This window comes from Neodiprion virginianus, chromosome 1 (genome assembly GCF_021901495.1).
Source record: "Neodiprion virginianus isolate iyNeoVirg1 chromosome 1, iyNeoVirg1.1, whole genome shotgun sequence".
NCBI classification, from domain to species: domain Eukaryota; kingdom Metazoa; phylum Arthropoda; class Insecta; order Hymenoptera; family Diprionidae; genus Neodiprion; species Neodiprion virginianus.
This window is the reverse complement of record NC_060877.1, coordinates 3326687-3339031: the sequence shown is the minus strand read 5'-3', so window position 1 is coordinate 3339031 and position 12345 is coordinate 3326687. Positions and strand designations below refer to the sequence as shown.

The window sequence follows — 12345 nt, the reverse complement described above, 5'->3', positions numbered from 1 at the left end:
AGCTCAGGTCGAACCTACGGGGATGGCGACTCGCCCCCGGCTTCTCCAGGGATCGAATCCCCCTTTTGAGTCGCTATTCTCGCAGGTAAACAGGGTTGGAATACGCGTGCAGAATTTTCTTCTCCTTGAAAAGTCAGTCAAGTCAACGAATCCTGAATTTTTTTTTTCACAGAATATATTCGCAGCTTTTAAATTCAACGATTTTCAACGGAATTTTCGACTCGGAAGTATCCGTTCAACGTGTTTTCATGTTTCTGTTTATCGTAATTTCGCGATCCTGACTGACATCAGTACTCTCGGGCTATCATGCAGAATTTAATTAGGTAAGTTTGTATCTCGGGAGCAAGTTGTCAAAATCAAACCCTAATTGATCGGCTGAATAGCCTGAGGTGGGATAGACTCCCTAGAGATAGTTGGTATCACCTGCTTATTTGTGTCAACTAATTGTGAAATTACTTTCAATTCCAAGTATTTGTGTAATTCTCTGACAGCGTGGCGTTGCTTCAAAGAAGCTTCAAAGAGGCGAAGAATGGCGAAAAAAAAGAATAAGCAGAAACTGAAAAGTGTCAAGGTCACAAGTGACTTCGAAAGTAGCTCACCGTCGCCAATTAACATGTATACATACGAATAATTAGAATCAATTGAAATCGTAAGCCTGTTGGAACACTGCCACATTACCGATTACACAGAAGAAAAGGTAGAAGGCAAACAAGAAACCAGCAACCTTGAAACATGTGGATAAACGATAAAAAGGAAAAAAAAAAAAAACAACCCAGAGGACTTTTTTCTGCCATTCAGTAGGAGCTTATTAGGCGTCAAAACAATCAGTCCTAAGTTTTGTAAGCCGCGTCATATTCGAGTGGGCAATTATCACTTCTCGGCGAAAAGTACAAGCAGCATTTTTTATCTCTTCTTTTCGTATCTCATTTAGTTTTCTTTCTTTCTCTCGTTCTCGCATTTTTATTTTTTTTTTTTTCATTTATTTTTTTGTTTCATCCTTACCTTTTTCGTTTCCTCACTCAAATAGACCTCTGCCCATTTTTGACGTTAACATAATGGCGTCCAGAAGTGCTTTGTTCGCGGGTAAACGCCGTGCTCGGGTCCGCATGCACACGTATATTACACATTTTTAAGGCGTACGTCGACGCGTGACAGCCGACGATAGAAGGCGTCAGCGGTTCTCTTGAAACTCCTCAAGAGCATTACATTCTGCTTTGAGAATTCTGCTCTTCGGTGATTACCGGCCCGGATGAGGATGGATGCAGAGGAGGAGAAGGAGGAGGGCACGAGGTGAAGGTCAGCTACTGTCCGTGACCTTGGAAATTACATCCACCCACTTTGGCCTTCCGACGTCGTCGTACCGTTCGCGTCTTTCAGCCGTTTGCATACGAATCCCATCCTGGGTCAAAGGGTAGCTGCCCCGCTGAGGAATGACCCACTTTCATTCTCTAGCCCTAATTGTCCGAAAAGGACCTGCAGGACTCGCATCTCTGCCGACCTATCCCAAAACGGATCTTATGCAGCCGAACGGACGGCTCGCTGCAACGCAGGTCGAAGTCACGAGCCTCGTACAGAGCAGAGACGTAAGTGCAAAGGGATGTCTGTGTCGGCATCACGAGTTCGAGTTGTGAGCGGCAAACTTTAAGATTAATGGATTTGCATTGTCGGTATTTTTCACCCATTTTAGGGACCCACTCTTCGAGGAGAAAACATTCATTTTTCAAAAAGTCCGTTCCGGATGACCGAAGGAATCGCTGCGAATTCAGCTCGCAAACGTAAATGGTGAGCTAAATTAAACCGGCGCGTTTTTTTCTCTCTCCCCCCCCCCCCCCCCTCACACCGCTGCCTTTTCTTTCTCGCGCCTTCTTCTCAAACTTTGCTTTTTTTTTGTACCCACTCTTGATTCTCAAGTTACGTGCGAAAAATTTTCAACAGTTTCAAACGAAATTCTCCGATACTCGCTACACGACCTGTTTGCTAATCGAAAAAAATTCCTCAGCGACTCAGTCCAGCGATTTTCAATTCCACATGATTCGCCCTTGCGTCATGCAGACGGGTCGTTACTGCGAGTACATCCTTTCGTCGTTTCGAAGCAAGATTCGAGTGCTGAGAGAGTGAGAGAAAGAAGTTAGAACCGGGAGGGCAAGGAGGAGGTACAGCAATTTTGCCGTTTCATAACTCCCAGGGGACTGATACTCGTTCGCATGTCGAAGGATAAAAGCCCGACAATTTGTACTGTGTTTATTGTCAGTGCCGAATTTACAATTATATCGGCGGACGGCCGTGGGCGGAGGACACCCACTCCTGTTTTCGGCATCTGCGGGGTACCTGGAGAGCAGGCCTCGACGCCGTGGAAGCAACGTACGGCGGAAGAATAACAATCTTTAGAAGTTAAAGGAACAGTGGAGATAAGAGGGAAGGGGCGGGGAGGAACGGGTTGGCATCCAGGGACGTCTGGATACGCGTCCTACTCGAAGCCTCGTCGGCTGATGAGCCGGAACTGATCGGCACACAATAACACTCCGTAAGCAGAACCGCTATCCTTCGCTCCCTCGATACTTGCAACTCCGGTCCATCCGTGCTCGACGTCGTTCCGAATCCTGTTTCACCCCGTTGCGAGTCCTCAAGGATCGTAAAAGATTTCATCCCGAATAATATCCAGCCAATATTCATGCCATGCGGGTCAGGAGAATCAATCCGAGATAAATTTGTCGTTCATTTTTATCACGGACGAATTTTCTCCGAGACTTTACGCGAAAATGTTAGCAACTTTTCCAAGTCCACAAGAAAACTTCTGTCTCCGTCTTTTGGCAGTCGTGAAAATCTTCCACAGGCGGAATAATGAAAAAATTCGATTCGCACGGTAATAAATCACGGAGAAAGGTGGACGTCGGAAACCCTTTGGCTACTTGCAGCTTGGCCTGACGTACCTTCGATACACGGAGTCCTCTGGACGGTGGGACGGCTTACCGTAAGCCACTACTAGTTGCGGTGAGCGTTTGTAGCCTTCCGATAACTGGACAATGGACACAGCTTCCGGTTGATTATATTCACTGCCATATTTACAAGCAGTAAATTATTCAAATTTTCAAAGTTGGCAACTTTCTCTTGACTCCCGTAACCCTTTTCCATCGTCGAAATCTCCGAAAATCTCGGTTCGCCGAACAAACTTCGGCATTTTACCTGCGACAGGACCGAGTCAATCATCATCGAGGACCGACTGCTCCGAGTTACGCTCGCTGTTACGTAAGATACCTTCTCCTCGAATCGGAGTCGCGACAAAGTAGTCACTCAAATTATCGTCCCGCGGTGACTGTAAAGAAGCAATTTTGGCATCCCAGACTTTTATAATTACAGCCGATGGCGGTAGGGACGGGTTTCGGAGGGTGCGGGTCTCCTTGATAACGTCGTTCAGTTTTGAGGTCTAAAGCGACGGGCTGAGGGATACAAAGTTTTCTGGCTGAGGGAGACCGGAGGGTGACTGGCGCGATTGCAGGCCGCTGGATGGGTGATTGATTTACTTTGAATGATTAAAGAACGCGGAGGACGGGGGGCGGTGCGTGGCCCTCGCGGGGTGAGGGGCGGGGGGGGAGAGGGGGGGGGGCAGGTTCTGCCGAATAATAGCATTTGATAGACTCATCAAACTTTCTCGGGAAAGTTCAGCCGTCTTCTCGAACCCCGGAAAGCGGATGGCTGCTCGTCCGGCGCCGTTTCAGCCCTTTCAGCGACTCGTCAACTCCGATATCCGACGAAGCGTCCAGCCTAGCTGCCTCCGTTTTCGCCGTGCCCGCGGCGATTTCGTTCTCCGGTTTCACGCGCGGTTGAGCAGCGACGCGCACAGCCAGGAAACAAGGCGCGTTTCGACCGTCGCGTTAAATGAGCCGAGGGGTTTTGCGGATAAGCCGATAAGCGTCGGAGCAAATTCTATCCCAAGGTTCAATATCGCCCTGCTCGTATAAATGCGCATTTTATTAAGGCACTCCTCGAGACGCGAATACGGGGTTCCCTTCGCCCAAGGGGCTCGGTTCACGCCGGGGTTCAACCTGGGGCTGATACTCCGGGAACCAATCAGCTGCCCCCTCACCTCCCCCTGAACCCTCGGCCCGAACAGACCCGCGGCCACGCCTGCCAATATAGCGACGTACACTTGCACGTGTGCTCGCGTATCCAGAAACTACCCTCATCAGATCGAGCTACCCTCCTCGTTCCCCCGGGCGCGTTCGAACCCGCCTCTGTTTCTCCGGGGCCGAACTCATTCCGCGAGATGGACCTCGGCGTGCTCATTCCCATGGCGTTCTCCTTTCCCTCAGGTTTTCTCGATATTCGCCCGATCACCGCTCCGTTTTCCGAACCAACTTTCTCCGAAACGTATTAATCCTGAGTCAGGCTGAAGTTTGTTTGGACCGTGAGCTGTTCGATGTAATCACGACTTCGCTCCGACTAGAACAAAATAAGGCTCGCCCAGCCGCGGTGGCTCTGTCAAGGATCCTCGGACTCGAGCAGCCGCCGTCCTGTCACAAAGGCATGTGCCACCCACCTCGAAGTGGACCCGAGCATCGTTAATCACGTTATACCTCTACGTTTGGACCGTAGTTTCAAGGTACCCGCCCGATACCTAGTCGCGCATCATCTTCAGGTATCTATCTCCCCAGGACTCGAACCGTCGCCGAACCGATACGATACACTCGATCCGAACTCGGAATTGCCGGACGCTAATGCTTCTTCGGCGCGTTTTATGAACCCCCTGACCTGGGTTAATTAAACCGCCCTCGCAATCGGGGATCTAACACAGTTGCCGGAACCCGAGAAACGCCGCTGTACTGCACCGGAGAATAATTGAAATATTTGAAAGAGTATTGGATGATCCAGTTTGTCAACTACCAGATTTTTGAATCTGTGATTAACAATAGCGTACTTCGAAAATCGTAAATTGAAGATAACGAAATCTGGTTACAAACAAGCATGATACAAACAGTCGTGTATCACGAAATCGAAAAGTTGGTAAGCTCACCCCTTCGGAATCCCTGATCGTTTTCTAGTAATAGACGGACTTCTCGAGGTCTTCCACATCCCCCTGAACTTTTCTCGTCCTCTGCAGATACGCAGTGATGATTTAAGCTCCACACTATAAACGTTTCATATTCGGCGATGAAAACCTTCCAGGATTTATTCGTGATTATAAAACGACGAAACAACTCTCAGCTTTACCTAACCCTGCAGTATGATTCATGTTTTTATCACTTCACACGGTACCTTATATATTATTATATTTCGTGACAGGCCTTTGATAGGTGAGATTATTCTACTGAAACTACTGAAATTCACACAACCAACTTTCATACCCGTTACATACCTGTTAACAAGATAACAATAATATGCAAGTCAACATCGAACAGAGTCCATCATTCAATGTATTTGAAAGAATTCACACTTGTAGAATAACATGAATTTCACTCGAGACGTTAAGCTCGCGCATCGCCGCCGCCACTCAGAGTCCAGAGTTCAACACAGCATTGATTAACCGAACATAGTGATCGCGTGAGTCGTACATGGGTCCGAGCAACAGATGCAACGACAGTAATGCAAGTGGCACTCGTGACCCGTGAGGACAAATCATGGAATAATTATCATCAGGACATCTGACCGAGAACAATTCGCCGCTCCTTGATCCATTTCGAGTTCAGTGAATCGTCCGCTAATTGTTCAGGATCAGGCTTCGCGGACGGTGCAATTTAATTTGATGTAAGAACGAGGAGTGGAGAGTGTTCATGCGATGCACCGGCTGTAAGTACCTGCACAGATCTGCAACTGAGAAACTGGACAGGTGTTTATTATACTTTATCTTACAGATTTTTTCCTCATTGAAACCGGGAAAAATACTCTAAAAATTCCATCACGTCAGGTTTTTTCTTGAACTCGTGTTTGTAGTTTCATTTAGAGTGGAAACTGCCGTTCAATTTGAAATCTGGTATCCTTTTCTTGATTCCGAAAATTCTATACAAAAATAATTTCTTACTTCCACTTGACATGTATTAGAGTGAGACTCAAGAATAAATACAAACAAAAAATGGAAAGTGCAAGTGTTTTCGGGAGCGTATGAAAGAGTTTAATTTAATTTCATCTTGTAAGAAATATTGTTCAGTTCATCGTAATAAAATGGTGTTTTTTTTTTTTTTCATTATTGTTATGCATTCTTATGCCAACACCTTGAATTTTGCAAGAACACTGCATACGTGACGGAAGCAAATGGATGTCATTTTTCGATTCAGGACGCTCGGAAACACAAAGCTTACGAAAAACATTCCATACGGCTGAGAAAAGAATACATTTTTTTTGCAGACCTGTGCGATCAGCCGCTGCTTCATCAGTCATAATCCCTTGGTGGCTCGCGTCCGAGTTCTCCGTCAAGATTCACTACGTTTGAGGTATTCCGCGAGACGAAAGCATCGCGATACGCCGAATCCGTCAATTGGCTCTCGTTACAAGGCCCGAATGCGCTCATCAAGTGAATCGGCCACAAATGGTAGCTGGCTAATAAGTCGCATTATTCTCCACCGTGTGTCCGAGCGCCGACTTATCTACGTGCCGACGGCTGCTCGCCGACAAACCGCTACGCCATCCTCCGTGTACTGTTATGCAGGCTTGCTCGGTCAGCCTCATCCACGTCGGCTGGCTGTCCCAGTGACTTTGCACTTTCGGCCCCGTGCCCTGTCAGTACCGCGTGGCACGCTGGAACAGCAGTCTGCCCCGTATTTCGGCTCCTCGAGTTTACGCGACACGCCGTGAGTTTTATTTCGTTTTATTTCCCCTTTATGCATCGCGACTTTTTACCTCGTTCGACCCAATTTCACGGCCAGGTGTAGCTGAAGTTTTCCCGATGGCGCGTGCTCCGGAATCAAAAGTTCGGAACGCACCGTCTCGTCGTTTTCAGAAAAAAGCTTCGTTCTTCAGCTTTCTTCGATGCCTACTTTGAGTTTACACAGTTTAAAACTCCGTTCGTAGAAAATAATTGTTTTCCACTTCGGAGCATCGCTTTTGCACCGACTTGTTTGTCCTTCTTCCCTTCCTACTTTTCGCCCGGTCTCTGGATTCTCGACAAACGACTCGACTTGCTCAGTTGCCGAAAATTTTCGTCGAAAAATTATCTCCTCGCTTCACCGAGATGAGCGCAATGTGCCCGCATCATCTCCTCAAAACTTTTTAAGCTCGCATCACTCTTGGTTTCAAAATGGTGTTGGCAGATCCCGTAACTTGAACGAAAATTGACACCAACAGTGATGAATCTTGATGTACTACTCTGCCGAGCGAAATTTTTTTTTTTTTTTTTTGGCAAAGTAGAAAAGAGAGAAAAAAAATATAGGAATCAGGGTCACTTTTCTCTTCTTAATACAATTGGTTTTTTTTTTTTTCCTTGAAAATTCCGGAATACACCGAAGCGAAAGCGATAAACATCGTTTTAATGACTCGCTGAATGTGCACTCCTTACGTCCTTACAGCAAGCTTCGCGATATTAAAGCTCTCAGCGCGGAGAAAGAGAAACGGAGAGCGAGAGAAATTCTTGACAATGCCGCAGAAACGGGACCGCGGATAGAGAGAAAGAGTGGAAGAGAGAGAGAGAGAGAGAGAGAGGGAGTGAGAGAGTGAGAGTGAGAGTGAAAAAGGGAGCGGGAGAGACGCGGAGAGGAAAGTAAGCAAGTAAGGACGAGGGAAAGAAGGATAGAAAGAAATGAAAGGCTGTCAGAGTGGAGGAGCTCGGGGTATTAGTCGACTGAAGGGTGGATGCGAAGAAAGAGAGTTCCCTCTTTCTTATATATTTTTTCTTGTATTCTCCTCCGTTCCTTGGGAAAAGTTTGTTGTTTGAAGCAGCGCTCCGCCTGCGATCATTAATCATGCCTGAGTTTTGGTTTGACTAGCAGCAGCAGCAGCAGCACCACCACCACCACCACCGCCAGCGCCGCGCGGCTGCGTCCGCCGTGTTTCTCCGTTCTCCGTTCTCCGTTCTCCGCTCGCTCCTTCCTTCTCCGCTTTCTCGCGGTTCTCGTCGGGCCCCGACGGGGTCCTGCAGGGGTTGCGTAGCTCCGCTTCAAGCCGAGAGTGGGTGGGTGTTTGGGAATATCATAGAGGGGAGCCTGCAGAAAGGAAACCCTCCCTTCTCACCCCCCTCTCCATCCCCTTTTTTGAATCATCCCCTGCCCGCCCCGGTATCGGGGGCCATTTCTTTCTCCGCTGCATTTTATACGGATATACATGTGTGTAAGCCAGCTCCGAATGTTATAATAGATTTTTCGACCGTTCTCCCTATGAGATGCACACCCATTATATACCTACGTATACAGAACCGCGCATTCGTAACCACTCGGCTTAGCGTTCAAGTTATTGGGTACCTAAGTGCGACTGCTCGAACGGGAATAAATCGCGAGATTCCGTGATGATGCCATCTTCGGTCGCTCGATTATTGTTCAAATTATCAACAAAATCATTTACCCAGTCTTCTGTTTCTCGTTAATAAGATTACCGCACGCACGTGAACGATATAATTGTGCCTCAATTTCGATAGATGTTAGGCTACTTTTCTGCAAGCCTGTTTCCGAGTCGCATGCGTAGAGCAAATCTATTCTAAGACCATAATTTACCTTAATTACGGCGTTGTGTTTCTGGTTTTGACAAATGTTTCGACGAATCTATAAAGTTAAAAAAGAAATGCGTGAAAATAACGATTCTTGTGAAATTAATTTCTACCACATTGTAATCAGTGGATATATAGCATGAAGAGAAATTCGAACATTCTGGAAACCAAGAGTGGCAAATTATTAATATGAGTTTACCTGTCTACCGTAGACATCAACCGTGCAGGTCTCCGTCTTTGCCACTTGACTTTTCCACCGCAATAAGAGTTATTTCATCCCTCGAGTGTACGCGTAATGCCGGAGATCCATTAGTGAGTAAGACGTTACGCGTACAGGGAGCAAAAGGCAACCATTTTCTCTCCACTTTCAGTCTGTTCAGCCTTGCTGCACAATAATCTACACATAAAGAATGTACGAACAAATTCTAAAGTGCACGTCACATCAGACGGAACGTTTTCCGTCTGTAGCGTTTCTTAACCATCGTTATTTACGGCAACTTTCAGTGGTTGTCTGATCGCAAGAATGAAGACTGTTTCAACTGTTGCAATTTCTGTAAAATTAGATCGTTATTCCGAAATTCGTGAGAAAGGCAATAGATCCGTCCGCGCAACGGATCAATAGGCGGCGAACGCCTGAACTCGGCGCGACGTAGTGCAGTGTGATGTATCGTGAATGAATATCGGGATTACACGGCTAAATGAGATTCCGGCGGTAGAATCAAAGAGGCAGCAGGTGGTCATCTCGGCCGCCGTCACGAGGCCTACGGAGGGATAGACGGCCGGACTCTAGAGGGCATGCGGGACCAGTTTTGGCGTCTTGCGTCGCCGGTCGCCTCCGAGTCCGGATCGACCATTTTGTTGGCCCCGAAGCGCGGCAGGACGAGACTGCCCTTAAGTTATTGATTGCTTTTTAACGTAATTTTCCTAATGCGGAATCATTAAATTTTTCACCGTATGATCGGGCTGGCACTCGATCACCGCAACAGGTCCCCTCATAGGTCAGTCCCAAATAGATCATTCACCTGCGGGGAGAAAGCCCCTTGGGTGAATTCCAGATCGAGCTTGCGGCAGGATACCGCGGGAGGAAGAAGGACCTCGCTGCTTTTCTTGCCTCCATCACTCGCCAATAAATGAAACGTTTTTCGAACAGCCTGCGGGGCTTCTTGAGGCGGTCGAACAGCCGCTGCGGAGAGCGGAGGCGGAATACGCGGCATTGTCGGCGTGCACCAGGACAACGGGAGGAGTCGACCAGTCATCATTAATATTATCCTGCCGCGCGTTCACCACTCACGTCAGATCTATGCCGGCCTCTTCACATCCACGCTCGGTGCAACGGCTGCAGGACAGGCCGACGGTGTATATTCTGCTCGAAAACTCGGGCCACCTCGCCTTCCAATCTCCTGCACGGTGCCAAGGCCACTGTGCCTCATTATAACCCCATACAACAGCTATGAACGCCAACTCGCTTGATGGATATCGAACCGGGGAAACGACGTCGCTCTGATACCGCTACAATCGGACCTGAACCTTCGCTTCGCAAAGGGCCAATTATTTGCCTAACTTTGTATTCATCTACTCGCCTACGTGCTTTGCTCGAGAACTGGCATTGAGGAATTTTTAAATTTCAACACGCCTGGAAAACGGCTCGGTTGAACAAAATTAAGCTAATCGGGCGTTTGACGAATTCAGGTATTGCGATCAAACGTCTGTTGGTTCGAGGAAACCTTTAATTTCTTGAAAAAAATGATATTCACCTGCGGAATTCCTCAACCATAGTCGAATAAATGATCGGTTCTACGGTCGTGATGATATTTTTGAATCCATCGATACTCGTTTATTATTACTTAACAACGGTTGTATTAGGATGGTTGAAAGTTTGAACTGATATCTCTTTTCTCGCTTCAAATAAGAATTTTAAAACGAGGAAAACGAAGCTGGTTCAACTCCGGGGTAATTGGTTGAGTAGACAGAAGGAGGAGGTCATTTCCTGGAATCCTTTACACTGAAAAGCGGAGTGAGGGCACGAATCTCGTGACGAACAGTCGAAAATATGGTAGTTAAAAAATAAGCAGGTCTTACCCACTGGATGAGGGTGAACTTATTATCGTGACACGGTAGACGCACCTTGTTCCTATTTTCGAGCACGAAGATGGTGACGAATGTAATTGCCGCACTGCCCCAGAGTCCGGAATCCATTTATTTTCTGCAGGTGTATGGCTCGGGTGAAATTGGCTGCCGATGTCGAAAACCTGTTCATAGGAAAGAAAAAAAAAAAAATTACGTACAGTTTCATAAAAAAACAGGAAAGCTCGTAGCGAGGTTGTATTTTGATGGATTACGCTTGTGGTCTTCAAAGTTTTAGGATACAGCCTTCGAGCCTAGCTTATCGGAGAATCTTTGGCGTAAAACGAGGTGCGGAGTTGGTGTAAATATTTAACGAACCCCAAACTTGACGAAGCGTTTGTTTCCTTGTTTATTATGTTTATGTGCCATTACCCAATCATCGTACAATTATTCGGATGAGAAATTTGTATCGATCATCAGATAGCGACAGGATCGTACGAATTATCCCGATTAAATTCAGCGGCAATGCTACTACAGAACAAAATAGCTATGAAAATATTTACGAAAAACAAGAGGAAAACGTAACGAAGGAACGCACGCTGCGGAGGTGTTAAGGGTTTGAAAAATGAAGGGCTCGAAAATGTCCGTGAATAATGCAGGTCTCACCGCTCGGCTGAAAAGAAAAGGGTTGACCGAACCTCGCATCGTTCGGACTCTCCTACAAAGAGGGAAATGCAAAGAAGATCGAAATTACAGTAATACGTGCCCTCGCATAAACCCGTAATCGTCACCGCAGTTCTCCCGAAAGGTGCCATCAGTCACAACGACGCGATCCGCGAGGGTTGCACGCTGTTTACGCGCCCGGACCCCGCAGCTTGCTCCCTTAAATTCTGCATGTCTTGCCCCAGGGGCCAGCCAACGTGACGACGCTTAACCTCGCGCCACCCCATCCCATTCAAATTCGGCACCCCATGCGCCTCGCTGCACTGCGGATGATCGTTACGCGATTCGGATCCCCGCGACGACTCGTACAGATGCGGAAAGTAAGAAAAAAAAAAAAAAAACGTTTCACGTCTGTCGTTATTTCGACGATTTTCAAGGCAGCGGTATTTTTTTTTTTTTTTAAATTTATATTTTACAAGTTCAACGGGGATTAACCATTTTGCAAAGACGACAAAGAATAAAGAAATAACCGTATCATAATGTCATCATATACCTATAAAAACATGTAACATAAAATAAGAAGGATATGCAGGAATTGCTTTGGTATTTTTTCAACGCATTATGTGTGACGGGATTCAGTACAGCAGGACCTTGATTATCCGAATTGATGGGGACCAAGACTAGTTCGGAGAATTGAAGTGCAATTTTTAAATCGACATACAGTCCGTATTAAACATCCAATTCGTATTAAACCTCTTTTATACACCGAACGATTATTTTATTACATTGGATTTACGTAGTCGTTTATTGTCAATTGACCAACAGCTGCTCCAAATTTCTTACTGAGCAACAATGTGTATTTTTTGAACCGACGTTCGGATAGTTGAGCGGTCAAATAAGTGAAGTCATGATTCGGGTAATTGAGGGTTTGAATAACCGAGATTCGGATAATCGAGGTTCTACTGCATTCTAAACATTGAATTTCAGGTTTA

General features: G+C 46.6%; 1 long non-coding RNA gene across 1 annotated transcript in view; it reads left to right on the top strand.

Annotated features, from left to right (window-relative positions):
• Positions 1–5456: 5456 nt before the first annotated feature.
• Positions 5457–12345, top strand: part of LOC124297547 (uncharacterized) — a 34622-nt gene continuing 27733 nt past the window's right edge. The window contains exon 1 of the long non-coding RNA XR_006906629.1: positions 5457–5784. This is a non-coding gene — a long non-coding RNA (uncharacterized LOC124297547). The remainder of the gene's footprint in view (positions 5785–12345) is intronic.